The 27,777-nt window shown below is 38.0% G+C and overlaps 1 protein-coding gene and 1 non-coding gene across 2 annotated transcripts in view; both read right to left on the bottom strand.

Moving 5' to 3' along the window:
• Positions 1 to 27,777, bottom strand: part of SKAP1 (src kinase associated phosphoprotein 1) — a 306,061-nt gene that overhangs the window by 97,547 nt on the left and 180,737 nt on the right. The window lies entirely within an intron of this gene.
• On the bottom strand, positions 6,548 to 6,623 carry MIR2340 (microRNA mir-2340). The gene has a single exon (NR_031290.1). It is a non-coding gene; the product is annotated as a microRNA mir-2340 (primary transcript).

Genomic DNA, 27,777 nt, shown 5'->3' with positions numbered 1-27,777 from the left:
GTCTCTACTCACGATTAAAAAAAAAGGCAAAAAAGCAGTGAAGACAGGAAATAGCTCCCTTTATTCTAAGTGTAGAACCCTGAGTTGCAGCAAATGCCCTCTGAGGGCAAAGACAACTGACAACCAGTGTAGAAATACAGTTGTCCCACGTTAAGACAAGGAGTTTAAGCTTTAGCTGCCTCAAAAACCTGAGGTTGTAGAAGAACCTAGTAAAGTGCTGCCTGTCCACTCCTGACACATAGGCAATATATGTCCAGAGACTGGATGGTTTATGGTACAGTGTAGTTCCAGTGGAATTACTGGAGGAACATCAGCATGACCAAATTCTTGGAGTGTGTACTCTTTATCTCCAGTGCTGCAAAGGGTTAAGCCTGAACGTGCTGCCTGTTCCTGCTGGTCCACATTTCAGGCCAGGTTACCTAGAGGGATATTACCAGCTGAACTTCACGTGCAAAATGATGATTTCCTTTGGAGACCAGGGTCAGGTAAAGCTCACAGGCAGCCTTAAGCAACAGCTAAATGATCAGAGTCCCTGGTGTACTCTGAGACTAAATCAGGTGGCGTTTAAAATTCTTCATCCTCAAAGACAACAGCTCTCTCCTCTTTATATAAATGCAAGGCCATGAGACAGTGAAGTGCTATTTCTACAGGCATTAATTCCACCTTATATATTAAAAAGGTATTTGTGTGCCCTAATCACTCCAGGTCTAGAATCATAAGGGACCTTGTTTCTTAGTGGGAGGCTATAGTGTGAAAGGTTACTTAGTCATCACTAGCCTCTAGCAATGCTGGAACACCACACATGGGGCTCCTCAAACAGGAAGTCAAAGCCAGGCCTGACCCCTGGATGAACTCGGTGCATTTTCGGGCAAGAGGCCTGATGAATCTCCAGGGACAGTGCTGCTCTGTGCCTCTGTGTCTGTATGTATGTGTTTACTCCTTCGTGTACTGTGTGTGGAGGTGGGTGGTACTAAAAGGAAGGAGGGTGTGAAGGTTCTGGATAATTATGAAAATTAGATCTTTTACAGCAGGCTTCAAGCTCAATTTGGGTTGACAGCTCATGAACAGATCATCTGAAGTCTTAATAGGCCAATGCTGGTTCAATAGTTGTATGGGTAAATCATGCACATTTGTGCCACAGCTGACACAGAAAGCAGACCCACACGCCTCAGAGGGATCATGTGGATGAGTCTATATTTAACACCCTTTCTCTCTGGGGAAGGCTGAACAAAGCAAAACAAAACACATCTAAAATCTTGCCTGTAACTTTTGCTAGCCAAGGAAATATTTTAACATTCTTTTCACTATAAAATATCTTAGTAGTAGAAATTATACACGATTAATAAAGCAAATCTAAATATGTTTAATATTGATGTCTTTCCAAAGTATTTCTGAATCCAGCAGTAAGAGGTATTATCCTCTAAACTGCTTCTATTCAAAACCAACCCAGCTGGGTCAGGGTGGGAAATTTTTTTCTACTTTCCAGTTACCTGTCCCCTAAGCACGGACTCTCCTGCTTTTGGGACTCTGGTGGTAGCTTTGTGAAGTGATGTCAAGATATCCAGGCCCCTGACACATCCTGAATTCCCCAAGAATGTGTTTCCTGAATATTCCTGATAATGGACTTAGTACTACAAGCATCAATGAGGTTGGGTAAAGCAGCGTTTCCTGCTTAAAGGAGGAAAGAGCCCAACATTAGAAGCATTTTCTTCTTATTTTTCCCTGTGATTGCAGTAATTAGCTACTCACAGCTTTGCATGGGGGAAGGGATAAAGCAGGATCACTAACCAGCCTGGCATCTGGCTTCCAGCAGGGAGAGAGGCTCATCCACCTCACCCCTCAGGCTTCTTTAACTGAATTAGCCGTATTAAGTGCCCTGGTAGCCCAGGGAATGAACGTCGTCGATCAGTGCCTGGGAAGGCATGTTTGGAGGGTATAATTCTGCCGGAGGAGAATGGACTCCCCAGCACATGGGCCTAAACTGCAGAGTAACACAGCCCTAAATCTCCAGTTGCAGATTTACAGCCTCCATTCTCCTTCTTTACTGCAAATACAATCCGGCAGTAATGGTCTAACACAGCAACACCATCACCAACTGGCTGATGGCTCGCATAAAAGCAATGTCAACCAAAAACTATGAGTTTATAAAAGGGAACAAACCCTCAACAGTGACAAGAACATGAAACCCATTAACAATTTAAACACTTTCCATTTTTTATTTCCTACCTTGAAGCTATTATTGCTGATAGAAAGCTTCTCAGTAGAGTTAACCACTGCAAGGGAAGCCTAGGAAGCTAGCTTAACTCCTAAGACAAGAGGTTATATGGTTTGAACCATTTGATGGTGTGGTTTGAACCTTTGTTAATACGAATGCCACCTGGTAACCTGTAGCGCAAAAGAAAATTGCAGTTGTGATAGGATCTTCCCTAGTAGGCCTATCTAATTATTCTCAGGGATCACACTGGATAAATATGGTTGGGACTGGATTTCCTAGTCGGTTGAACATGCCAAGACTTGGGCCTGTACTGTAGAAGGAAGGATAGGATGTTTTGTGGAGGAACTTCTGTAAAAATCAAAGATCAAATCTTGGCTTTATGATATTTGATGTTTATATGAGGTTTTATTTCAGTGATAGCTCTAATCCCTTGAAGGGACATTGCCACCAGAATATTTCTACTCTGTGAATTGACTATACCTGGGCTGTAATGGAAAATGTAACTTGTCACACACTATTACCTTCCAGTCTTTAGGTAATCAGGTACAAAGATTATAACTAATTTGCCCAACTTAACTACAGGACTCTCCCATTAGAAAAATATTGCTATGGAATTCTCTGGGGAAAAATGCTTGAGTAAGCCATCTTCTCCCCTGCTCCTCCCAACCAGTGAAGATGAAGATAGGACCTTAAGGAGATACAGAAGCACATCACGAGGTGATTCACCCCAAAACAGAAGTTCTTTATTGGGTTCTTTAAATGGCAAACCCAGTGGCAAGAACAAAGTCATTTCTTTTGTAATTTTGAGTTCGTTAAGTGTGTAGTTTGGTAAACAATTCGTCTTTTAGAAATAGGATTACAGCTTTAAAAAGGAAAGAAACCTTGTTTTTGCAAATAAAAAAATGACTATGTTGAATATGGTCACATATATCCACACAAATAGTACCAATGAAGCTAAAGCTCTTGATTTACATATATTGTGCTGATTATTTGAGCAATTTAATATAAAATTTAATCTATACTAATGGGCCTGGGGGAAGTACAAATAAAACTGAAGAATAAATACTTATTTTGCAGTAAAATGAATACCATCAATATGTATAAAAACACCAGTTTCAGTGGTGCACAGAATATTATATTCTAAGACTATTCCCTTATTTTTGGCACTTTAGAAATGCATTGCCTCACAAAGGAATATCAACCTATCTACAGGCTCTCTTAACCTTGGCTAGTTTTAAGCAAGGGATCATTTCATACTGCTTTTGCTTTATGGACAAAGATATTGAACTGAGCAACACTGCACCTGTTGGTCTTAAGTGTCTCCTCCTCCAAAGAAAGAAAAAAGAAAAGAAAGAAAAGACACTGGGGAGAAGAAAAGTAAGAAAAGTAAGAGAAATTAAATAAAGGGCAAGAAACAAGAAACTTACAAAGTAAGATATTTTTCCCCCCAGTGGGCAAGGAAATCAAGCTATAGTAATTCTCGTTATAATAGTGTTAGAAAATGGTTAGCCTTAATGCCTGATAATGACTAGAGCTAATATGGTTCTGCTTTCAGTGTGGGTAATGCTTAGGAAGTAGCAGGATGCATGGTAGCTTTCTGGACCTATACAATCAACCCCAATGAAGCCTTTTCTCTAGCTTGAGTCATAACCATAAATACCACTCCATCCCCACATTCCAGTCACAAAGTCCTTCCTTCCTCCCATGCCCCTAAACAAAGGGGACAACAGTGTGTGCGGTGGGAACATCTTGAAATAAGATATCGCTCCCCAAATGGAAGGAAGTCACAGGGGAGATTGACGCCATAAAGGCAGTTCCATCCTATTGAAACGCCAGCAGATGGGGTCATAAACATTTCCTTCTCCCCATGCTAACAGCCACAGAGTCAGCTTCATCTTTATCTTTATCTTTATCTTCCTGTCAGGTCATAAATACCTCTCACTCAAGCCTCACACACAGCTGGGCCACGCTGGGCAAGTTTACTTCCCGTTAAGGGTTCTTTTCAGCAAACATTTAGAAGTAGGTGGGGTGGGCGGAAGAAAACTAAAAACTCTGCTGATGATACAGTGCAGTAAGGGAAACTTGGGAACCTCAGAGAAAGGTTTGATCAGACCAGGAGACAACCAAACTGCCTAGCAAAAAGCATGAAGATCCACTTAGATAAAGATACTTTCACAGGGAAAATGGCTCAAGTAATTAGCTAAAAATTATACTCATTACAAACAAACAGAAGAGCTGAATATGGTCAGTAGCTTTTGTTCTTGGTCCTAGAACCTCTAAAATGCTGCACGGGTTCTTTCCATGTGTTCATGCGTCTGGAACCCAGACCATAATCACACAGGAGGGCAACAGGAGATCTCTGGGAGTAGTAATTCAATGAAAAGTCCTTGCCTAGCTAGAAGTTGGAAAAAGAACGTACCCCTTTTACTTACAGAAGTTGGGCACATGGGGAAGGACTGATCTTCTGACTTCCTTGCATTCAAGCAGTCTTATGCTTGGGAAACAATCTGTCTGAGGGACTCTTAGCAGTTCCAAAATTGTAGAATATAAAATGGTAGAAACCTGGAAGAGAGTGGGTATCTTCTTCCTCAATTTGGCTGGAGCAATTGCCTCTCTTGAATTTCTGGGATATTTGTGCTTTTCAAAAGTGACTATCATCTTTATATAACGCAGCCCACAATCTGATTCTTAAAAAAATTACTATTTTTTAAATATATATATATATTTGCTGTTGTTTATTTATTTGTTTTGGCTATGCCGGGTCTTTGGTGCTGTGCGTGGCCCTTCTCTGGGTGCGGTAAGTGGGGGCTACTCTGGTTGTGGTGCGTGGGCTTCTCGTTGTGGTGGGCTCTCTTGTTGTGGAGTACAGGCTCTAGAGAGCTCAGGCTTCAGCAGTTGTGGCTCCCAAGCTCATGGGCCAGTAGTTGTGGCCCACAGGCTTAGCTGCTCTGCGGGATGTGGGCTCTTCCTGGACCAGGAATTGAACCCATGTCCCCTGCATTGGCAGATGGATTCTTAATCACTAGACCACTAGGGAAGTTCCACAGTCTGATTTTTAAAAAACATCATTTAAAAGAACATTTTCTGGTAAAACAGTAAAGTCTCTTTAAATAATAATGATAATGCCAGCCTGCGGTTGATTACAAAAAGATGTTTCTTGCTCAGACTGGAGTTGGGAAAAAGTATCTTCATTTATGCTTTGAGAGTGGCTGCTCTGTGTAATTTAGATACTATGTAACTTTGAAAGAGAGAAAAATGAAAATAGCACTAACAAGTTTTCTATAATGGTTATCACAAATGAGTTTGACTCCCAGCCCCAACATTTCACTAGCTGTGTAACCTTGGGAAACTTAACTTCTCTGTGCCTCAGTTTTCTCATCTGCAAAATGGGTACAATAACAGTCCCCTCCCCCTTTTAAACTGTTCACTGAAATCTAGTTTAAAATCACATTTTAAGTTATCTCATTTCTTATACATAGACTATCATAATTTTCCTATTTTATTCCATTTCAGAGTCATTTTCTTTCATTGTACCTAAATTATCTTCCTTCATATTCCCTTTCTCATTGGGATTTACAAAGATAAACTAAATTAACCTACGTAAATCACTTAGTACAGAACCTGGCACATTGTAGGGGCTATGTAAGTGTTACCTTGCATATGAAATAGAAGGCCTAGGTAATTTAGTCATCTGGATGGCATCCAAAGCAAAAGATATTGATTACATTCTTAAGAAGCTTCAATTAGGCTGAATATTAGGCCTCAGACTGGCATTCAAAGTTTTCCATAAATTTGGCTGATTTGCTTTACAGTTCTCTCTTTACACCTTCCCACAATTAAGTAACCCCAGTTAGACTGAACTACGTGGTGTTTCCTGAACACATCCAGCATTTTCCCACCCCTACATCTTGGCAGATGTAGCTCCCTCACTCTGCAGTTTGCTACTCCTATTTTTGCCTTCCCCTGTCTCTGTCTACTGAAACCACAGCATCACAGAGTTTCTCTCATTCAAGCACTAAGACTTTATTCTGTTTTCCTATCCATCTAAAGTCTGACTCAAATGCAGCTGCTTCCTGAATCAAGGAGTTTTAGAGCTGGAAGACCTTAGAGACCAAATGATCTAATTTTTTTAATTAGGGCCCGAAGAAGTTAAATGATTTGCCTAAACATCAAGTTACAGCTCAGACTACAGCTGGGGCTTCCTAAGTGTGCAGACATCTCTGAGAGCAAATCACAGAGCCTCTTGGTCCTCCTCATCACTCTGATCTTTTTTTTTTGGCCACACCACGTGCATGTGAGATTTTAGATCCCCAACCAGGGATCAAACCCACCACACACCCTGCACAAGACCACCAGGGAAGTCCTCTCATCACTCTGATCTTACCTTGCCTCGTATCCTTGGAGTTGTTACAGCACCTTAGCACTTATAACCTTTTGAACGGCAGTTATTTGGATATATGGATGGAGGAGCCTGGAAGGCTGCAGTCCAAGGGGTCGCTGAGGGTTGGACACGACTGATCGACTTCACTTTCACTTTTCACTTTCATGCATTGGAGAAGGAAATGGCAACCCACTCCAGTGTTCTTGCCTGGAGAATCCCAGGGACGGGGGAGCCTGGTGGGCTGCCGTCTATGGGGTCGCACAGAGTCGGACATGACTGAAGTGACTTAGCAGCAGCAGCAGCAGCAGCATCTCCCACTATGTCTCATTCACCTTTGACACCTCCATTTCTATCCCCAGAGGGCTTAGAACAGAGCCTATAACAAGGAGGTACTTAGTAAGTATTTGAAGTAATATATGAAAGAATGTTCACAAGAAAGGAGTTGAGCAGCCTTTTCATTCCATTGACTCAGATCTCTCATAGTGTCAAAGTTCTTGCTAATCCAACTATTTGAACTGAATCATCAATTCCAGGGCACAATAAAAAAATACTTCTATATTAGCAGAAAAGTTAGTGGAAATTAGGTGTCATTATATCTTACACATAAGCACTAATTCACTTGCTTTACAAAAATTTCTGAGCATTCATGTGTATTTCATTATTAGTTATGCACAGGAGATCTTGGGCTGATAATTTATGGAATAAGTAGGAGACCAAACTCTGCCTTCTGATTGGTTGCCATCCCTTGGGGAAAACTACATATGACACAACTAGAGATGTATTAACTGAGGACCTTGAAAGCACACACATGATAATTAAGGCAATGACACAACAAAGAAGTATAGAGAGGCCAGGGAGTAGTAGTCATTAGAGGAAGCTGTTGATATCAGGTACCATGTCTTATGTTGTCTACTTTATGGTCCTCCAATTTGCAAACTAAGCCCAACACTTCTGATTTCTCGTTGTCACTCATTTGTTTTTTACTCAGTGATTTAACAGTAATCTTCCTCTCCTTCCCTATGAAAGTTTTGGTTGCTGATCAAGGTTTGATACCATTACATGTGTACTTTTCCAGCTGGGAACAATAGCAGTAACAATATGTGAACCATTTAAAAAATTTCAATGTGCTTTTATATGTCTCTTTCCATCCTTTTTTTCCAGCAAACTTAGGAGGGGAGTGTCAAGTGCAAACTATATGCCATAGATGTGTATATGATGCATAGCAGCTACATATCTATTTTGCAACATTATTCTACTTTATTTCTGGAATTTCTTTTCATGAATTTTCCTAAAGGAAGAAAGGCATATCTCTATTATAATATCCTACTTAATTTCTTAATCACACTAATCACAATACATAATTACTTTATTTATTGGTTTAGTTCTTTATTACTAGTCTCTCCAATAGAAAGCAAAACCCCATAAGGACAGGAACCTCATCCATCCTGTTCTTTCACTGTAAGCACTTGACAAGAAATTGCTGAATAAATAAACAAATGAATGGCCAACAATATTCTTTCTAAGACAAATAGGTCATAATGATAAAAGAGGCTAATCAACAGACCTCCTAGTGAAGGACTGATTAGCTGTATTTTTATCCATTTATCTTCCTTGAGGGATGATGATCTACAGAAAAACAAACAGTTCTCTTAGTTTTTAGGTTTGCCAATCCTCCACCAAATAATTATTGAATGTTTTCTCAGTTTGCATGTGTGCGCATGCTCACATGCTTGTCTGACTCTTTGTGACCCCATGGACTGTAGCCTGGCAGGTTCCTGGTCCATGGGATTTCCCAGGGAAGAATACTGGACCTCCTCCAGGGTATCTTCCCGACCTAGGGGTTGAACCCCTGTCTCCTGCTTGCAGGCAGATTGTTTACCACTGCGCCACCTGGGATGCTCTTTCTCCGTATAGGGTACTGCATTAAGAACTGTAGGCAATAAGAAGTTTAAGATATGACTCTTGTCTCCAAGGATCCCATGTGATTACACCAATATGACAGTAATATAAGATAATAAAGACAATTTCGAAGTAAGGGGCGCAGTCAACATTTGTTCTCAGAGAAGAAACTGCCTTAGAGTGGTGTGGTCAGGAGGAGCTGCCTAGGGTGAGGGAGGATTTTGAGTTGAGTTTCCGTCAATGCAAAGGACTCACTAGAAGGCCTTTAAAATAAAATCCTTAACTTCAATATGCCTCAATATACCCCACATTAGAAATACTTTGAGATCCTCCAACAGACAGTAGCTTGTCAATGCAAAACAGTTCTAGTAGACTGTTGGGCTGGCCCCATAGCAGGTTTTCAATGGCTTTATGCATGTTTAATCACTCTTACTTGGTGTAGTTCTCTCAGCTTCAGTCCCATTAGAATTTAAAAGGTCAAGTTTCAGAAGCCTAAAAAAGTGATTTAGAATAGAAATGCCAACTTAACCTTAACCACAGCTAAACTAATGCTATAAAAGTATTGAAAATTGTACCTCATATAAAATATATGAGTGAAACAAGAATATTAAAACTTTTTTATTCTTTCCTGAGGCTATATTATAAAAACAGAATTTTAGTAAAATTAAAAAAGAACACACAATTTGAATTTCACTAAAAATTATGGCTCACTGGTAAATGTTGACACATATTGCTTATCTGGGAGAGCACGGAGGCCCCATAAGTGAGTGAGAAAGGAGACTAGGTAGACCTAACAGCTCGGAAAGGGAGCGATCTTTTGAAAATGACATAGATTTGTTATAGCTCTGAAGGGTAAGACAGGACCTGAGGAGCATTTTCTACAGCTTGCCAATTGGAGCTCTTACTTTTTACCAGAAGCCTCCCTATCCAGAGCCTTTTGCCTGTACTCTGGCTTCCATTTAAATATCTCTTGCCTTTTCTCACCAAAGCATTCCTTTATTACAATTTTGTAATATGCTATATATTAAAACAACTCCAAACTGTTAAATCTACCATGGTTTGAAAGATGATGTTATTTTTTTTCCTGCCCCAGAAAGAAATGATTTTTTTAAACTGACCCCTTTCACTAACAGAAAAACCACAAATTAGCCAAAATAAGTGATTCTCTCCTTAAAAAAAAAAAAAGATTTTGTGGTATCATTATTTAAAATCACAATTCTCTTTTTATAATCATCTCTGTGATATAAGTTCATCTATCAGGAATTATAGTTCTATTTCTGATATTTCCACACCTGCAGATATACAGGAGATTAAAAAGTGGATGAAGAAATGTCATCATAAAGCAAGCAAAGTCCTGAGGGAGATGGCCTGGGCGACAAGTGACTTAGTATAAACGGAAGGTGCCAAATAGTAATAAAAACAAAATGGGAAATAATGAAAATAATATAACTGTATTAAAAATATATTTGGACCAGCTCCTCTGTGCTGGCATTTTGTAATATTAACTGTTTAAACCTGCTTAAAATGAGAGCTTTGAGTTCTCAAAATCCTTTAATTTGGTTAAACATCCGCTACCCTGAAAGGGCTCCACAGAATCCCATAAAACATTATTTATCTGTGCGCGTTAACTGCACGATACTGTAATTTCCAGAATAAATGCTGGGTGTAAATTGTTGTTTATGTTGGATCCTGACTGTCTTTACGAGAAACAAAGTGAAAACGGAATCTTCACAGCTTTATTTCTTCCGTTAAAGTCTATTCTGCAGCAGGAAACATGCCTAGTGGAGTTTCTTAATGAACACTTATAAAGCCTGTTGGTTAAAACCAAGTATACAGAATCACCTCCAAATGTATACCCTCTTTTATTCCACATTCTTTTCATTTAAATCAAGTTAAATTAAAGCAAAAATAGTACCATTCACATTGTTATAGTTAAGGGTCTCTCAGCATTTTTATGCAAAGCCTGTAGTCACAAGTTTATAACTTGGAAGGGACAAGGAGAAAATTGGGGAACCCCCCCAAAATTTTAATATAGAGGAGCTTGGCATGGAAATGAAGTTTTACTTATGTTTAAAGACTTTTAAAGGTCCATCTTGGTCAAAAGATAAAGACATTTTAGCAATTTAAGACATTTGGTTGGAATTTTCTTGTTGTTGTCTTTTTTTAAGCTTTCAAAGATATTCCAGCTAATTGATTAAAACATTAAATCATCTATGTGCTTGTATTTTCTAAAGAATTTAAATATTAGAAATTCCATTGTACCATCTTCCCACTTTCTGCCACACACACAAAAAGCACAAATAGTCTTCCCCCAACCCTCACATTTTTTTTTTTGTTGCAAATGCAAGAAAAGGGAAAGTTAGGGTTTCAAAGTCAAATAGGGTAGGACTATGTAAAATTTCAAGATTCTGTTTTTAATTCTTTCCCTAAACACTTGATAATTTTTTTCTTCCAAAACACCATTGCTAAATTTTAAACAAGAGCACACATTCCTTCTTCACTGCATTCATAAAGCGTTCATTTACCATTTTCTCTGCAAAAAAATAACTGCACAGATCTTAAGCCCAAGAATTTACTGTGCCTGTGCAGCAGCTGCTCTTACCTGATAAAATTGTGATGATTCTTTCTCAGCGATTATGACTTATCAGGTCAGTGACCAACAAACTATAAAATAGATTCTAACAGCCCCCAAAGGGTTGGTACAGACTCTAGAGTAAATAATGTATGTAAGAGAGGATCGAAGAAAGAAAGGGAGAGAGAAAGAGGGAGAGAGAGAGAGAAACAAAAAGAACAACACACTTATGAGTGACCCAGTTGGTTTGTTTCGATGATATAGGACAGGAAGACAGGATCCTTGATTTTAATCCTGGTTTTCTCACTCAGGAGCATTTCTTGAGACCAAGAGTCAGATAAGAAGGCAGCACTGTTTTCAGCAAGAGCAGAGGCCCCACAGCGACTCTATAGGTATATGCTGTCTTGCCCTGGGTTTGATATAAGCCATAAATTAAGTTGTTACTTTGCATGTATTTATACTTGTGTCTTCCCTGGTGGCTCAGATGGTAAAGCGTTTGCCTGCAAGGTGGGAGACCCAGGTTCAATCCCCGGGTTGGGAAGATCCCCTGGAGAAGCAAATGGCAACCCACTCCAGTACTCTTGCCTGGAAAATTCCATGGACTGAGGAGCCTGGTAGGCTATAGTCCATGGGGTTGCAAAGAGTTGGACACGACTGAGTGACTTCACTTTCACTTTCATACTTGTATCTGAAAAGATACCCACTGACTCCTTGGAAAATCTACCAATCCTTATCAGATCAGATCAGATCAGATCAGTCGCTCAGTCGTGTCCAACTCTTTGCGACCCCATGAATCGCAGCACACCAGGCCTCCCTGTCCATCACCAACTCCCGGAGTTCACTCAGACTCACGTCCATCGAGTCAGTGATGCCATCCAGCCATCTCATCCTCTGTCGTCCCCTTCTCCTCCTGCCCCCAATCCCTCCCAGCATCAGAGTCTTTTCCAATGAGTCAACTCTTCGCATGAGGTGGCCAAAGTACTGGAGTTTCAGCTTTAGCATCATTCCTTCCAAAGAAATCCCAGGGCTGATCTCCTTCAGAATGGACTAGTTGGATCTTCTTGCAGTCCAAGGGACTCTCTAGAGTCTTCTCCAATACCACAGCTCAAAAGCATCAATTCTTCGGTGCTCAGCCTTCTTCACAGTCCAATTCTCACATCCATACATGACCACTGGAAAAACCATTGCCTTGACTAGACGAACTTTTGTTGGCAAAGTAATGTCTCTGCTTTTGAATATGCTATCTAGGTTGGTCATAACTTTCCTTCCAAGGAGTAAGCGTCTTCTAATTTCATGGCTGCAGTCACCATCTGCAGTGATTTTGGAGCCCAGAAAAATAAAGTCTGACACTGTTTCCACTGTTCCCCATCTATTTCCCATGAAGTGGTGGGACCGGATGCCATGATCTTCATTTTCTGAATGTTGAGCTTTAAGCCAACTTTTTCACTCTCCTCTTTCACTTTCATCAAGAGGCTTTTGAGTTCCTCTTCACTTTCTGCCATAAGGGTGGTGTCATCTGCATATCTGAGGTTATTGATATTTCTCCCAGCAATCTTGATTCCAGCTTGTGTTTCTTCCAGTCCAGCATTTCTCATGATGTACTCTGCATATAAGTTAAATAAACAGGGTGACAATATACAGCCTTGACAAACTCCTTTTCCTATTTGGAACCAGTCTGTTGTTCCATGTCCAGTTCTAACTGTTGCTTCCTGACCTGCATACAAATTTCTCAAGAGGCAGATCAGGTGGTCTGGTATTCCCATCTCTTGAAGAATTTTCCACAGTTTATTGTGATCCACACAGTCAAAGGCTTTGACATAGTCAATAAAGCAGAAATAGATGTTTTTCTGGAACTCTCTTGCTTTTTCCATGATCCAGCGGATGTTGGCAATTTGATCTCTGGTTCCTCTGCCTTTTCTAAAACCAGCTTGAACATCAGGAAGTTCATGGTTCACATATTGCTGAAGCCTAGCTTGGAGAATTTTGAGCATTACTTTACTAGCGTGTGAGATGAGTGCAATTGTGCAGTAGTTTCAGCATTCTTTGTCATTGACTTTCTTTGGGATTGGAATGAAAACTGACCTTTTCCAGTCCTGTGGCCACTGCTGAGTTTTCCAAATTTGCTGGCATATTGAGTGCAGCACTTTCACAGCATCATCTTTCAGGATTTGGAATAGCTCAACTAGAATTCCATCACCTCCACTAGCTTTGTTCGTAGTGATGCTTTCTAAGGCCCACTTGACTTCACATTCCAGGATGTCTGGCTCTAGGTCAGTGATCACACCATTGTGATTATCTGGATCGTGAAGATCTTTTTTGTACAGTTCTTCTGTGTATTCTTGCCATCTCTTCTTAATATCTTCTGCTTCTGTTAGGTCCATACCATTTCTGTCCTTTATCGAGCTCATCTTTGCATGAAATGTTCCTTTGGTATCTCTGATTTTCTTATAATGAACTCTAATAGAAGGAATGGGTCTTCCCTGGTGGCTCAGCGGTAAAAAATCTGCCTGCAAGCAGAAGACCCGGGTTTGATCTCTGGGATGGAAAGATCTCCTGGAGAAGGAAATGGCAACCTACTCCAGTATTCTTGCCTGGGAGGTCCCATGGACAGAGGAGCCTGGTGAGCCACAGTCCATGGGATCTCAAAGAGTCAGACATGACTCAGCGACTAAAAAATAACAACAACAAGAGAAGGAATACAAGGATGGACCGTTACCATTTTTGTGTCTTGTTCTAGTTAAGGCCTTAGTGAATAGAAGAACTGCTATCTAAGTAAGTTTACATTGGATTTAAAGGAAGTCAAGGAAACTTCATCATAGAAATTAGAGTATCATGATAAAAATGACCAAAGGTCTAAGACAGTACGTGTGTGCACAGGTACACATCTGTGTGTATACAGATTCAGCCACTTAAAACCACAGCCAATATGAGGGAGGAACTTTGATCTACATCCTGTACTTAAGTCAAGTTTTCCTAATTGCATTGGCTTTCCTGGAGATCTCTGCTGTTTTATCACTAGAGTAGATGGTAGAGGAATTCTCGCTGGTTTAATGGCATGGTTCAGTTCAGTTCAGTTCAGTCACTGAGTCGTGTCTGACTCTTTGAGACCCTATGAACCACAGCACGCCAGGCTTCAAGAGTTGTATTTGCCTTTCAGATATTGAAAACTGGATACGAATTGTTGTTTAGGCTTTAAGACCACAGATTGAATAGCATCATTCTGGGCCCCAGTGGGGACACATCACTGTGGTCATTCCTCACTTAACTGCAACTTGAAGTAAGCACAGTAAGTTTCAGGTTCTGAGTTGTCCTAACTATCACTAAAGGGAAGGTTCTGAATCTTTACCTCACTGGAGATTTACAAGGTCAGAGAAGAAAGAGAAAGGCTTGAGGCTGAGGCATAGATGAAATGGTTCCTGCAAGTCCAATGGGACTCTAATGAGTCTAAGCCTAGAAACTTTGAGGATTGTACTATTTTTTCTGGGACAGAACTTGGTCTTTAAGCTGTGACAAGGCCAAGAATGAAAGAGTGTGGGGAGGGAGAGGGAGAAAAGAAAGATAAATGTAAGAACTAAGATGGTTTTCCAGAGATGAGGGTGGGATGTTTGCCAAACAACCAACACTATTCTTGACTCAAGACAGTGCTAGCAATTTTATGAGCAATGGCTTCATTTCCCTCTAAAATTACACAAGTGGCATTTCTTGGTGTGATTTTATAGAGATCATATTATAGTTGTTTTCTCTAAGGGGACCCAAATTAAGGATGGGTTCGGATGACTTCAGGAGACTTCTCTTAGGCTTAGGTGCTGGACTCATCCCTCCCTACCTAACAGGGACCCCCTGTGTTCTGTCATAAGTCCTCTTCTTCTAAATTACTGTGGAAGAGACCGGGGTCAATGCTGCCTCACAACTTCCCTAGTTCTCTATGAGAGATCAAGAGATACGCTGGCTGCCACCAAAGGGAGGCAAAGAAGCCAAGTTCAGATAAACTTTTGATAAAGTGCCATAGCAAACCCCTCATCAGAAGGTAGGAAAGGTCACACAGTAAAAAAAAAATAATAAGAAAATATAACTGCTTTCTTATGAGGAAAATATTATGAGTTCTTCCCCTTTTTCAGCTTTTATGGAAGGAGATTCTGCCAGTTCCTTCAGAAAAAAATAAGAAAAAGTAGTTTTAAAATGAGATTATGCACCTTCAGGGTGCCATTAGGAAGTTTTACTGTACTGAGATGACATGAAAGCTCTGGAATTAATATCCCTGAGATGCTTCAAACCTGCAATAGCAATTATTGTACTACGTGTCCCTGGATAAATAATAGGGCCATTCAACTAATTAGCTTCAATGATTTCAGCTCCCTGTAAATTCTCTCTCACTCGGCTATAAAAATAACACTAGGAAAACTTTTGGTAAGAGAAACTTCTTTCAGGAAATGTTTTCTTTTCTTTTTTTTCTTCCTTCAGTTCATGACGCACATTGTATAAAGTAACTTTCATCCCTAATCTCAAAACTAGAATCGAATATACAACATTTGTATAGTATTAATTGCCATTTGCTGCTACTGAAATACTGATTTAACTCTCTAATTTATGTGTCCCATGTAATATACAAACATTCTGAGAAATTTAAACCAGTTTCTTGATACACAGAATAAGCAGTCATGTAACCATGAACAGAGTTTAAACCCTAAGTGCACACGTACATATATGTGTGACTAAAGATAAAAGCATGAAACATTTATATCCACATTTCATTGTATTATCACTTTTACTACAGAGAATTTGACAACATGTTAGCTTTGTGATAATGCTCATGGAACATTAATTCATTTTTTCATATTTACTAAGTGCCCACTAGATGTAAGACATGAAGTTTCTCGCGCACACTTCCTTGGAAGAAAAGTAGATTTACTTAAACTCAGTATTATACCTTCTTAAAGTGACAAGAGTTCCCCTATACTTCTATCCACTAGAAACACCAGTAAATTCCATAAATTCAAAACAGTAAGGATGTAAACTTCAATAATGGAAGCAAATATAATTCTAACATTATCAGTAATAATCTGAAAAATCTATGATATCACCCCAAGAGGTCTGAATTTCTTAAAGCTTCAGGTTTGGTTTGCTTTTGCTTGTTCCTTTGGGTAAACAGTTAAGATTTCTTCTTTCCCTTTCATGGAAATTTCTATACACACTGAAATGAACCAGAAGCTCCTCCCTGGGATGCGCTGGTACTCCCCCCTTCAAATGCTGTACGTCATCATAGCAGAGGGACCTAATAAGAGGCAGATGATTATAAGCTTTGTCTTTGGTGAAGAAATGAAGAGGGAAAAAGTCTGAAACTTCTGTTTGGGCTTATCTTGTTTTTAATTAACAAAATATAATTAAAATTAAAGCCAGACAAAATGACTGGATCTTAAATCAGAATTATGTCTAACAGTAGAGACTGCAGTCGTCTGTTAGTACTCATTAGAGGTGACCTACACTACTTTCTGGGTCTCCCATTTTGCTCCACTATGTATAGGCAGGTTCTTTTTAGTTTCTTAGCTATATAAAAAAGGGTTTTTTTCTTCTTTCTGTATCAAGTCTTACTAAATCATATATATATAAAGACAGATGTACTGAACATTAGGATGAAGAATACAGTAATAGATGAAAAAGTCATGACTATTTCTGAAGCACCATGTATTATTAAATTCAAAACAATTCCCCTAAAATGGATAATTATGTAATCTGGCAGAAACTAACCTTCCAGTCAAAAAGCTGGATACTAAAATTTTCCCTAATGTAACCAAAATGTGGTCAGAGATTATAGTTTTTATTTTACAACTATTCCATGTTATTCAAACATTCCAGTCCCTGTTTCTCAAAATATACACCCTAAGAGCTACCTGAGAGGTTTGTGATATCAACCCCCATAATTTTTCCTTTGAAGAGATCTTCAGCCTCAGCTTAAGGCTGAGAAATGCAGTCAGTTCACTCTAGGAGAGTATAAGTCATAACGTTTGTTTTGGAAACCTATTTTACCCTATATTTCTCAATGAAATAAACTGTATAAATGAAATAAAACTGACAACACAATATTTACTAAATTGCTACTGTCTGCTCTCAGTTTAACACCCTGACTACCACTAGTTTCCCTTGTTGAGTTTAGTAGGCAAAAGAGCAAATGAAAAAAGTCTTCAGCAAAGAATGTATTTTTAAATCAACATAAATAAGATTATAAAATAGACTTAGCATAGTTTCCCCCTTACTTGTTGCTCCTATACATTTGTCACTTTCTTCATACCCATGTATATTCTTCCATTTACCAGACTTTGTGTGTGTGTATGTGTGTGTTAGGAATTCACACATGGACCTAGGGCAATAAAGTTCAGAGAGTAGAGGAAGAGAGAAATATTCAAATAAATCAGTCTCATTTAAACAATGGTCTGATATTACATGATGAAATTAAAATAAAACTATAAAAATTAACTTTCAGAGTTGAAAATGACTATCAATGAGAACTGAATATTTAAAGATGAAAACACAGCAAAAAACCAAAAATTTAAGTATCATGTTTATACATAAAAGGAAATAAAAATATTTTAAGGTCCCATGACAGTGTATTTTTCTTTCAGTCTGTGGTATTACACAGTCATACATTTTTGCACTGGAGATGCAGGCCACTAGACCTCCATCAGCATACCAGGGCTCCTGCTTCTCAGGAGAGCTGTAAGGCAGTGCTCTCAAAACCTCATGAAGAGAAACTCCCCTGTACAATTTGGAGACACTTTGATTCATGGAAAAGCAGGACTGATCTACTCTTCAGTGCTCAGAAAGTCTTCTAAAGGACAATGCCTATGATACAAGGAAAGGAGGGTAAAAATGCGGCAGGAGACTCTGAGGGCTCCTTCAGCAATTGGAGGTGGGGAAGGAAGGAGCCAAGCTATAAATAAAAAATATTTCTAGAAATGGTATGTGGTTGATGCATTATTAATGATTGTGAAATATATCTCAATATGGAAAGGAGAGTGGCCACATCTCAAGATGGAATAGCGCCAATATCACAAGACACTTGGTCCAAACACTGCCGGGACTCTTGTGAGTTTAGAAGGATTCAAAATACCCCCTAAAGCCAAAGAGTTTTATTAAGTGTTCATAAGTCTACTTGATAAGCACAGGGATGATAGCAAATAATTGATATGCAATAAAGGGATGAAAAAACAGAATGTTATTTTGACAGTCTCAATTTTTTAAAGCTACCAACAACTATATGAAAATCTAGCATACTGCAGCTTTTAAAATATTTTATTATATTTTAAAACCTCTGTCTTAAAACATTTTAAAATAAGTCTCATTGCTTTCTCAGTTTGGAAAGTATTGTAGCTTGTTGCAGGTCCTATAACTCAAAATTCCTGATTTAGCATTCCATTTTGACCACTAGCTATACTCTCTGTTAACACATCCTGGGGCTCAAAAATGTTTGCCTTTTCATATTTGCAGCATCTAGCCATTTGTTTTTACAAACACAAATCTTATATGTAGAGTTATGTAAGAGGTTACTATAATTATAGCAATAATGCAGATATGGGTAAAGATGACCAAAACAGATAACAGATGGTCACAAACTTAAGATTTATAACTTCAAAAGGTGGTTTCATTTAGAGGGACATATTTGTGGCATATCCATGGACATTCATAAAATTTGTTGGTAAGTCATGAGGGAGAGAGAAGAATAGTAGGTTAATATACTCTTTTCTTTGCTTTTTCTTTTTTCTATCTAGATGGGAGATTTAGTCCTGCTGCCTGAATTTGAGGGTCTCTCACACTGCTCATCTGAACAATCAATTTTTACTGCTGTAGAAGATAATAATGGTAATAACGCTATAGAAAAAAACTATCATGACCCATAACTGTAACTTATTACAGTCTTTTTAAAAATAACTGTAGAGCATGGTGCTTCTTCATTTCTTGAAGCAGAAAAGGAGCTGACAGTTGGAGCCTCTGAGGCTGTCTATGTATCTCCTGAATGCCTGCAAGAGGCTGATGTGCTCACAAAGGAAGGGCTACTTTGGGTGTGGGCCACGTGGATGAGAAAAGTGACCCAACACTAGAAATTTGCTGAAGATAGTCACCTTCTGGCCAGCCTGTCCTCTTGCACCAAGTGCCAGCAAAAACTCCGTCAGAGTAACATGCTAGTGCTTTATCATCCCACATGAGGAAAGCTGGGATTCGTGGCCAGTTACAGTGATGCTCTAATGCAGTAAATCATCGGTATTCCCACCAGGACTATCTTCTATGGTGCTTTTGATATTGAAGTTTCAAAGATCTCTGTTCACCTGAGTAAAAACCATAAACAAAATCTCCTATAAAGCCCAATATCTTCTTCTATTGCATTTATCAGAGAGGATACAAAATATGAAGCTTTATTTCATCCTAGTGCACTGATATTCACATGCTCAACAAGAACTCACCTGGTCTCTATATTATGTGAAAGAACTGCCCATGTAAAACAAATTATATTCCAGACACTTTCAAATGAAGTGGATTCACCAAGCACACCATTTATCTTCAGATCTGGAAGCCTTCCTTAAAGCATGACTTTGCAACAAAGGAGGTTTAATGCCACTCCACTCTGTAATGCACTGCATACTAACAAGATTTATATACATTACTGGTGCAGTTAAGAAAACTTGAATGACTTGCAGTTTCTCTAGATGAGATTAAAAAAAGTCTTAAAAAGGGTGTACAGCATACAAATGAAACCAGATTACATTAGAAGTTGTTTAAAAGTACAAGCATAATACTGCCTGTGTACTAGCCAGGGAACACACAGCAAAGATTTGTTTCACTTTTCTTAGACAACCATTCTACAGTCATTGAACATAAACAACCATAAAGTTACAGCTGCTTTTAAAATGTCACTTAGGGACAAACTGTATAGATGGGAAATTAGATAGTATTGAATGATTTCAGAAAAGGACTAGCCCTATACTCTGAATTGCCAGCTCTGCATTCATGAGAAATATAAACTATTCCTCATCACTAACCATATGTTTTCTCACAGAATACATACATCTACAATGTGATTCAAATGATTTCTCAGAGTAAGAAAGATTAACGAACACTTTCCGAAATATTCTTAAAATTGAATCTAGTTATCTAGTATGAAAATTGAGAAAAATGAAGTAGGTGAAGTTTGGGAGATAATTAAAATTTTAGGCAGATGCTTGGATGTCCATAATTTTTTTAGATGGGAGATTTTACAGAGCATGCTACAAAAATGACTCAAAGCTAGGGTTTCAGTTAAATACGCTAAGACAAGGCAATATACTTTTAGTAGGCTGAATAAAATGTAGAATAACCTGCATTAAAAGAGCACATAACAATGTCAAATCTTTAAGCTTCCATCCAGAGGATTTGCAATAAAATGAAATCATTAGGCAAAGAGTGGTCACTGCTATGATGAGAAGAAAAAAAAACTCAAAAGTCTAATATCTGTTATTATATTAGAATAGTCCACTTTCTTCTCTATATAATAACATTGGGCATTAAAGAGCCATTATGCATACCTTATTATTATTTATGAAATTACAAGTATACACAGCGTCTGATAACTCATCTTTCTATATTAAGTAGGAACATACATTGTTTTTTAAAATGTCTGTCTTTTACAATGTGCTAGGTAACAGTTTTCCGTAGCATAATCATGAATGCTTTATATAATGTCTTTTATAAGAAGTTATTAAGGATTATGACTATAGCAACATAAACCTAATATAAATATGAATAAAGCATTTAGGAATTGGTATTTTCACTTAGACCGCTACCTATATAATTTGTAGCAATATAATTACCATAGGAGAAGACATACTACATTTACAGAAAAAAGTCATTTCCATGAATGTTAGTAAAAATCCTATAACGTAGGCTTTTTTTTTTTTTAGCAATTTCACAAAACCCATGCCTTTAAAAACATGAGAAGAATCCAGAATGCCACCTACAGTATTCCTGACAGCAAAAAAAAAAAAAAAAAAAAAAAACCAGCCTTATTTGAAAAGCCAGGTGCATGTAAATTTCCAAACTACAAGTAGGTGGCAGTGGAGACTTGTCTGGATGATTTTTCTCAGTTGGAAATGTAAAAGGAGGGAAAAAAATCCTCTTTGAAAACAAGTTACAAACATACTAAAATAAATAATGTCTTGAAATGTAACTTCCCATAGCAGATCACTATTAAGAGCTAATAAAATATTTGTCTTTATTATCCTACCAAAATCCTACCAATCCCTTAATGAAGACATTCATAGCACAGAGAATGAGCAGCACAGAAGATGAAATTAGGAAAAAGTGGAAAGAGAGAGGGTTGGAAAATTGTTTTCCCACATATCTCAGAGTAAGAATTAGGAATTTTATATGGACAAAAGACTGCATTGGCAGCATGAAATATATAAACTTAAAACTAGTAAGTTAGCAACTTAAGAAGCCATTAAGAAATCTCTGTTTGAATGTAAATTTAAGGGGAAGGTGAATGAGTTCATTAGGCTCTGGTCTTTAATGAAGAATATCAATTGAGTCCATCAAAAAACTGTTTACAACAAGAAGCTATTAAACAATGTAGACATATTTAAAGTGTGCTCAACTCTAAATAAACATAAGAAACATTAGAATAAAACCACCTGAATTGCCTTTCAAGGTTAATGAGTAGGCATTTAGATTCATTCTGTTCCCAGGTATACCTGCAAAGATAAGCAGGGTCATTAAATTGTATTATCAATTCAATCTAATTGATTTGACTTGTGGAGATCATATTAGAAACTAGAGAAATGCCCAAGAATAAACTCTGGAGATGTGTGTGTGTGTGTGAATATAAATGGAAAGAAACAGGTAAATGGATTGTTAGATGAAAAAAGAAACTTGATGTTATTCATATTAGAATCACCATGTGAAAAGAAAGAAAAGTAAGCTTCCAGATCAAAGCTTTTTCACACCATGGTTATTTCAAATCAGCTTTTCTCTTTGCCTTAATTGGTTAACCACGCAGTTAACAACAAAGGCAACCAAGAAGTCAACAGATGCGAGAAACCTGGTGAAAACAAATGTCACATTCTCAATACTACTGTTCCTCCTGCCTGGAACATTCTTCTTCTATTCAACTTTTAGGATTCAATTCAAAACCCACCTACTCCAAAATGCCTTTCAGAATCCCCCATGTGGAATTAATCTCTCCCACTCCTACAGTATCTCTTTAAACTTCTATTATAGTAATGATCACATTCCAATATTAGAGCTAATTTCATTTGTGTTTGGGTCTGGATGACCCTCAAGTTTGCAAGTCTCAGGAGGGCAGGGGTCATTCCTTGATAATTTCTGAAAAAGTTTTGGTGCCATGCTCTTCAAGGAGAGAATGCTTCATGTGTGTTTATCTGAAGTAATGGAAAGGATTACTTAAAACCATCTCGTAAAATATGACCTGTTTCATAGCTGCAAATAGTGAGAATTCTGTGTTCTGACCAAGAGAAGGGTGCCTGCTCTGAATAGATTCTTACAAAGCTGAAGAAGAAATATGGCGCCAAGCTGTACCCTCTCCTTATATACTAAGCAGTTACAGGAAGTGCAGGCGTGAGAATCATTAGTGTACTGGCCTCATAGCAACAGTAGGGGTCGCTTTACAGCGGAGGCTCCCAACGGAGGAGCCTCAGACTGTGACGGGAAGAGCCTGCAGAAAACCTTGTCATTGTTTTGGTAACCTTTTAAATGAAAGCAGCAGGGGGCGTTAGTCAGTTCTTGCAGCAGCGATCAGAGGCCTGGTGTTGAGGGTAGGGGGGGTGGGTGGGGAGATGTGAAAACTAAAAGGATGGCCAGTCTGAACCCAGAATTCTCAGATTAAGAGAGAAAGTTCTGAATTAATAGGGTTTGTTACTTAGATTTCCATCATCAAAAGATGTTTGGTGTGGTCCTTCTCTACCCTCTTCTGTTCTTCCCTCCCTTCTGACATTAGAGGTTGCTTTTGTTTTATGGTAGGTGGGTGGGGGACCTCACACACAATGAAAGAATATTGGAAAAGTTCTGTAAAAACTCCCACGAGACTGCAAAATATCTGGAAGTCATTCTTCCTCTCAATACGGTGTTGGATCAATTTCATTCTTCTCCAGATAGTGAGTGTAAAAAACTCAGTGCCAAGTTATGTAAGTACAACGAAATTTCAGTAAGGCTTTATTGCTCTCTGCCAAAGATCTGCAACTTCTAATTTCCTGAAATGCTGAACATACTAAGACATTAATGTTGCAAATAAGTAAAAATACTAGGAGTGGGGCTGCAGATGCAGAAGGCAGAGGGTCTAGCTGGGGTGTCAGAGCCTCTCATGCTGGAAGGTCAAAAAGAACCCTTCACCTGCGGGACCAGCCCTCAATCAGTAGGTTAGAAAATCATATTTAAGAAGAAGCAATCATTTGCTCAGCCTGGCTCCAAATCATTACGTTTCAAGTAGACTTACTAGATACAAATATAAAATAAAATAACACTGCTAAAGGCATATGTTAAAATTGGACCAGGATGCAGTTTTAAAAATGATAGAAAACTCTAGGAACACAGCTTCAGAATAAAAACAGCACACATTTTTTTTCCCCCCGGGTCTGGAAAGCTGTGGTTTTGGATTACCTTAATCCATAAAAGTTTGTCATACAATGAATTGGGCAATAGTGACACTGGATTTTAGTTTATTTTATTATAAAGTATAAAAGTGTATTTCCGTTTGATGAATAAAAATTTGAACAATTAAAAGAAACAAGTATATTGTAATATCATTGCATGAGGGTTTGATTTTCCTATTCTATTGTACATTTTCAATTTCTTACCCTGTTTTTAAAAAGCCCATGAAACAGATTTTTTGAATGTATATTTTATGAGTCAATGCCAAAGTAAGAATGGAAAATTCCTCAGTCACAGACATAATCTTTAAAAGATGACAGTCATTCAGCCTGTAGATTTTCAATATTTAGATATTTCATTCTGCACAAACACTTCTTTTAGAAAATGGGCAGACAAAAGAAGTAAAAGCAATGAAACTCAAACTTGATGATTTGGATACTTCTAAGATTGCTTGAAATATTGTGGGCGAGGAAAAAAGTGAAAGTGAAAAGATAATCAAGAATTGGTATGAAATAAAAACAACTAAAGAACAGCTTTCCCTTCAAAACTATTCCATGTGCAATTTTTTCTAAAGCCTTTAAAAAAGTTTTGGTAAATGAATTGTGGCTGGGATGTTTCAAATGCAGTAAATAGATTTTCATTTCAAAAACTTACCTACTTAAAAGCATTTAAATTTTATTTAATATTGACTTTTAGATTGATTCTTCAGGAAAGTAAGGTCTTGTCATTTAACTACCAGCAGGTGGTAGTATTCACAAATAGGGGACGAGAAATACTGGAAGGGCTGTGAATAGTACCAATATGTGGTTCAGATTTATGGATTATGGATTTTAAAACATTTTTAATGGAGTTGTCAGCTCTCTGAAACTACTTCCATTCCCATCTGTTCCATATGAATGTAGAAACTTGGAAGTTACCTTAAAATATGTGCCCATAGGAGGTTTCACATTAAAAACAACAGATCTCTTCATAAAAGAGACAGTATTTTCTATTTTTAAATATTTAAAATTTCTGTATAACAATTGGCACTTCAAATAAACACAAATAATTAGACTCTCTCAATATTTTGGGAACATCCAGGTTTAGAACCTCGTCTATTGTCTACTCCAGGCAGACGTGTATCAAGAAGGAGCACTAACTGTATACTTCAGCCAAACTAACCTGAGCCAACACTGAACGGCAGGCACTGTGTACACACAGTTGCTAGGGAGAAAATATGTACGTTCTTGTCTCCCAAAATAAAACTCCCAGGTTTCAGAGGATACAGAAGCAACAAGAGACGGTGAACTCCAGTCGTCGAGTCAACAGCTTCAGGGCCTTTAGGAACAGGCTGAAATTATTTGGTTTTGACCGCCAGATGACCTCCATTGCTGCCCAGTCTGATGGACAGTTGGACCATTAGTTCTTTTAACACACATTCTTTTCCTGAAACACAGACAGCACTCTGCATTTGTACAGAGCAAGAGAGGAGAGCAAACGAGAGCGCCTGAAAGGGAGAGACAGAGACATACATCCACATAGAAACTTCTAAACTAGCCGCGACCCTTCCACTGACCAAAGCCTCAGGCTAGAGGAATTCGTTCCAAGCAAAGAGACATCAGATCATTTTCCAGAAAAGTCCAACTTAAAAAACAGACTCTAGAACACAATTAAGCAAGACTACATCTGATACAAGTCTAAAACAAAAACATGGAAATGGTTAAAATGGATTTTTTTTTGCATTCTAAAGCAATTTTATTTCTAGCTTAAAAGTCAGCACTACTACTTTTTAAATATACAGATCAGACAAAAAAGTCTTACTATGTCTCCCCTAATGTTAGTTCAGGCTTAAATGCAATATTCTTTTCCACTGTATGTCACCAAGATCTTTGTAATCCATTTAATGAGTATAATTCCCAGGCCACATCATTTGTGGTATATGAAATTCAAAATACATTATTTTATTTGATTTTTGGGGGTGTGCATGTGTTTTGATATGTGTGAATAAGAAATAGCTTTTGATCTTATTATTCTTTCAGAACAAATCAGGAGCTAAACTTTGGTCTCAAAGCAAAACTGTAAAGCACAAAGACTGTATTCCAAAGAGACTCATCAAAGAGACTAAACTTTGACAGAAAGTGGGGGAGAGAAAAGAGTTAAAAAAGGAAATTTAGATGGATCTTTCTATCTTTAAATAAAGCAAAGTTTAATCTCGATTTAATCAGATTTAGAAAACACACACACACACAAATAAGCCCTCTATCTCCATTTTCTTGTGGCTTGGCTGACAGAATGGCGCTTGTCCCCAGTCTCTTCTGACTTTCCTCTTGGGGTAAGTGATGAGCTCTGCTGCAGTAAACGAGGAAACATCTGTTTGACTTTCTGAAGCTGGCATGGGGAGCTGAAGTCAATCACAAATGCCACTTTCACAAACAGGTCTCCCACAGGAACCCTACTAAAAACATGGCTCTACTGGGTGAACCACAGCTCCAGTGAGTGATGGGGAAAGCTGCTCTCCTCTCCAGCTATTTGAAACAATACACACTCTTCATAGGATTTGTCTGCAGTGGGATTTAATGGATCCCAATCTGTTAAAGAGAAAAAGTACCTGGATCCAGTTTTAATTTTAAAAGTTAGTTCACATCGAAGCCCCAAAGACTCTGAAATGAAGAGGGAAGAAACCTATGAAACTGTGGAGTGTGGCTGCTACCTATTCAGAAAAGGCATACAAAACCTCAAATTATTTTTTAGGCATATTGACACGGTAGTTAAAAAAAAATCAGCACGCTGTTTTCCCATTTTATTTAATTCTAGTATTATTGCTGTCAGCAGTGTGAATTACTTAGGAGCAGCACTCTGGCTAGAGGTGTGTCTAGCTCACTTGGACTGTAACCTGTACATTTTTTTTCAAGCTAGGGAGTTGCATCTGCCCATAGGCAAACTCCTGCAGCAGGTGGAACATGCTGCTGACCATACTGCCAACTGCCCCTTCCATTAGTATCTTACCATCTGCACACCTTTTTAGATTGTCCAGGTTTCCAGTTAAACTTATTTTTAAAAAGAACCTCTTTTCTTTAATGATTTTCCTCTTTATGAAAAATGACTGCTTTCTGTTTGATTCCTCTCTCGGGATATTTACTCATCTCTCTCTTGAACAGGTCTCCCATTTCCTTGTTAGCACTTGATTTGGCTGACATCACAGCGTGATTATTAATCTGAGAGTTAGCTGAAAGTATTTTAGGGAAAAACTTAAAAAAGCAAAACCAAAGACAATACCAACCCAGGCTAGTCAACTAAAGTGTTTACCAAAAATAATAGATTTTAGAAGATATAATCAGATAGGTCTTCATATAAATGTCAGACTGACACAAACATCATGCTGCATAATTCTATTTAGCTTTCAAAGGCAAGTCAGAAAGGAGTTTCTTTATTATTTAAAGATAGTTTCCACCCATCAGAACAGATGGATGGTTGTTGCATATGCCACATTCATCGAGAAACATAGTATTGAAACTGTTAGTGCAAGAAATCGGGTCTATAGCTGGAAGTCAAATTTTCAAGATTCTGTTTTCTTTTTCTTATTCCTTTTCTCTTTCTCTCTTTTTAAATTCAAGAATAGTATTTCTACCTTATAATTACTGGGAGAATTCTTAAGGGATGAAGTGGAAATATTCAAATACACACGAAACTGTCTTTCTACTGTGAATACGACTAACACTAAACATATGCTTTCACTGCTTTGCTCTAAGAAAAGCCCTCACAGAATATAGCAGTGACAGAATTAGCATGTTCCATATTATTTTACCATGAAAATAATGTGATGAAGAGCAATCAAATAATTATTTTTCTCAAATTTGTTTTCCACCTCTCTCCCCATACTCAGGGCTCTGAATGTGCCTAAAACATCAAAGATTTTCTTTAGATAAGATTTCAACTTTTGAATTTTGAACACTGAAAAGAATACCCTAGGTTGAAATTCAAACATAAAGTAGATATATAAGATATTAGGCCTTTGTGAAAAAAAACAAAAAACAAAATTAAGATACTTCTCAACATACATAACTTAACCTAAATAATACCTCAATTTTACTTAGTTTTTATAAT

This window comes from Bos taurus, chromosome 19 (assembly GCF_002263795.3).
Source record: "Bos taurus isolate L1 Dominette 01449 registration number 42190680 breed Hereford chromosome 19, ARS-UCD2.0, whole genome shotgun sequence".
Lineage (NCBI taxonomy): Eukaryota > Metazoa > Chordata > Mammalia > Artiodactyla > Bovidae > Bos > Bos taurus.
Note: the sequence above shows the minus strand (reverse complement) of the source record. Positions and strands in the feature narration are given on the sequence as shown.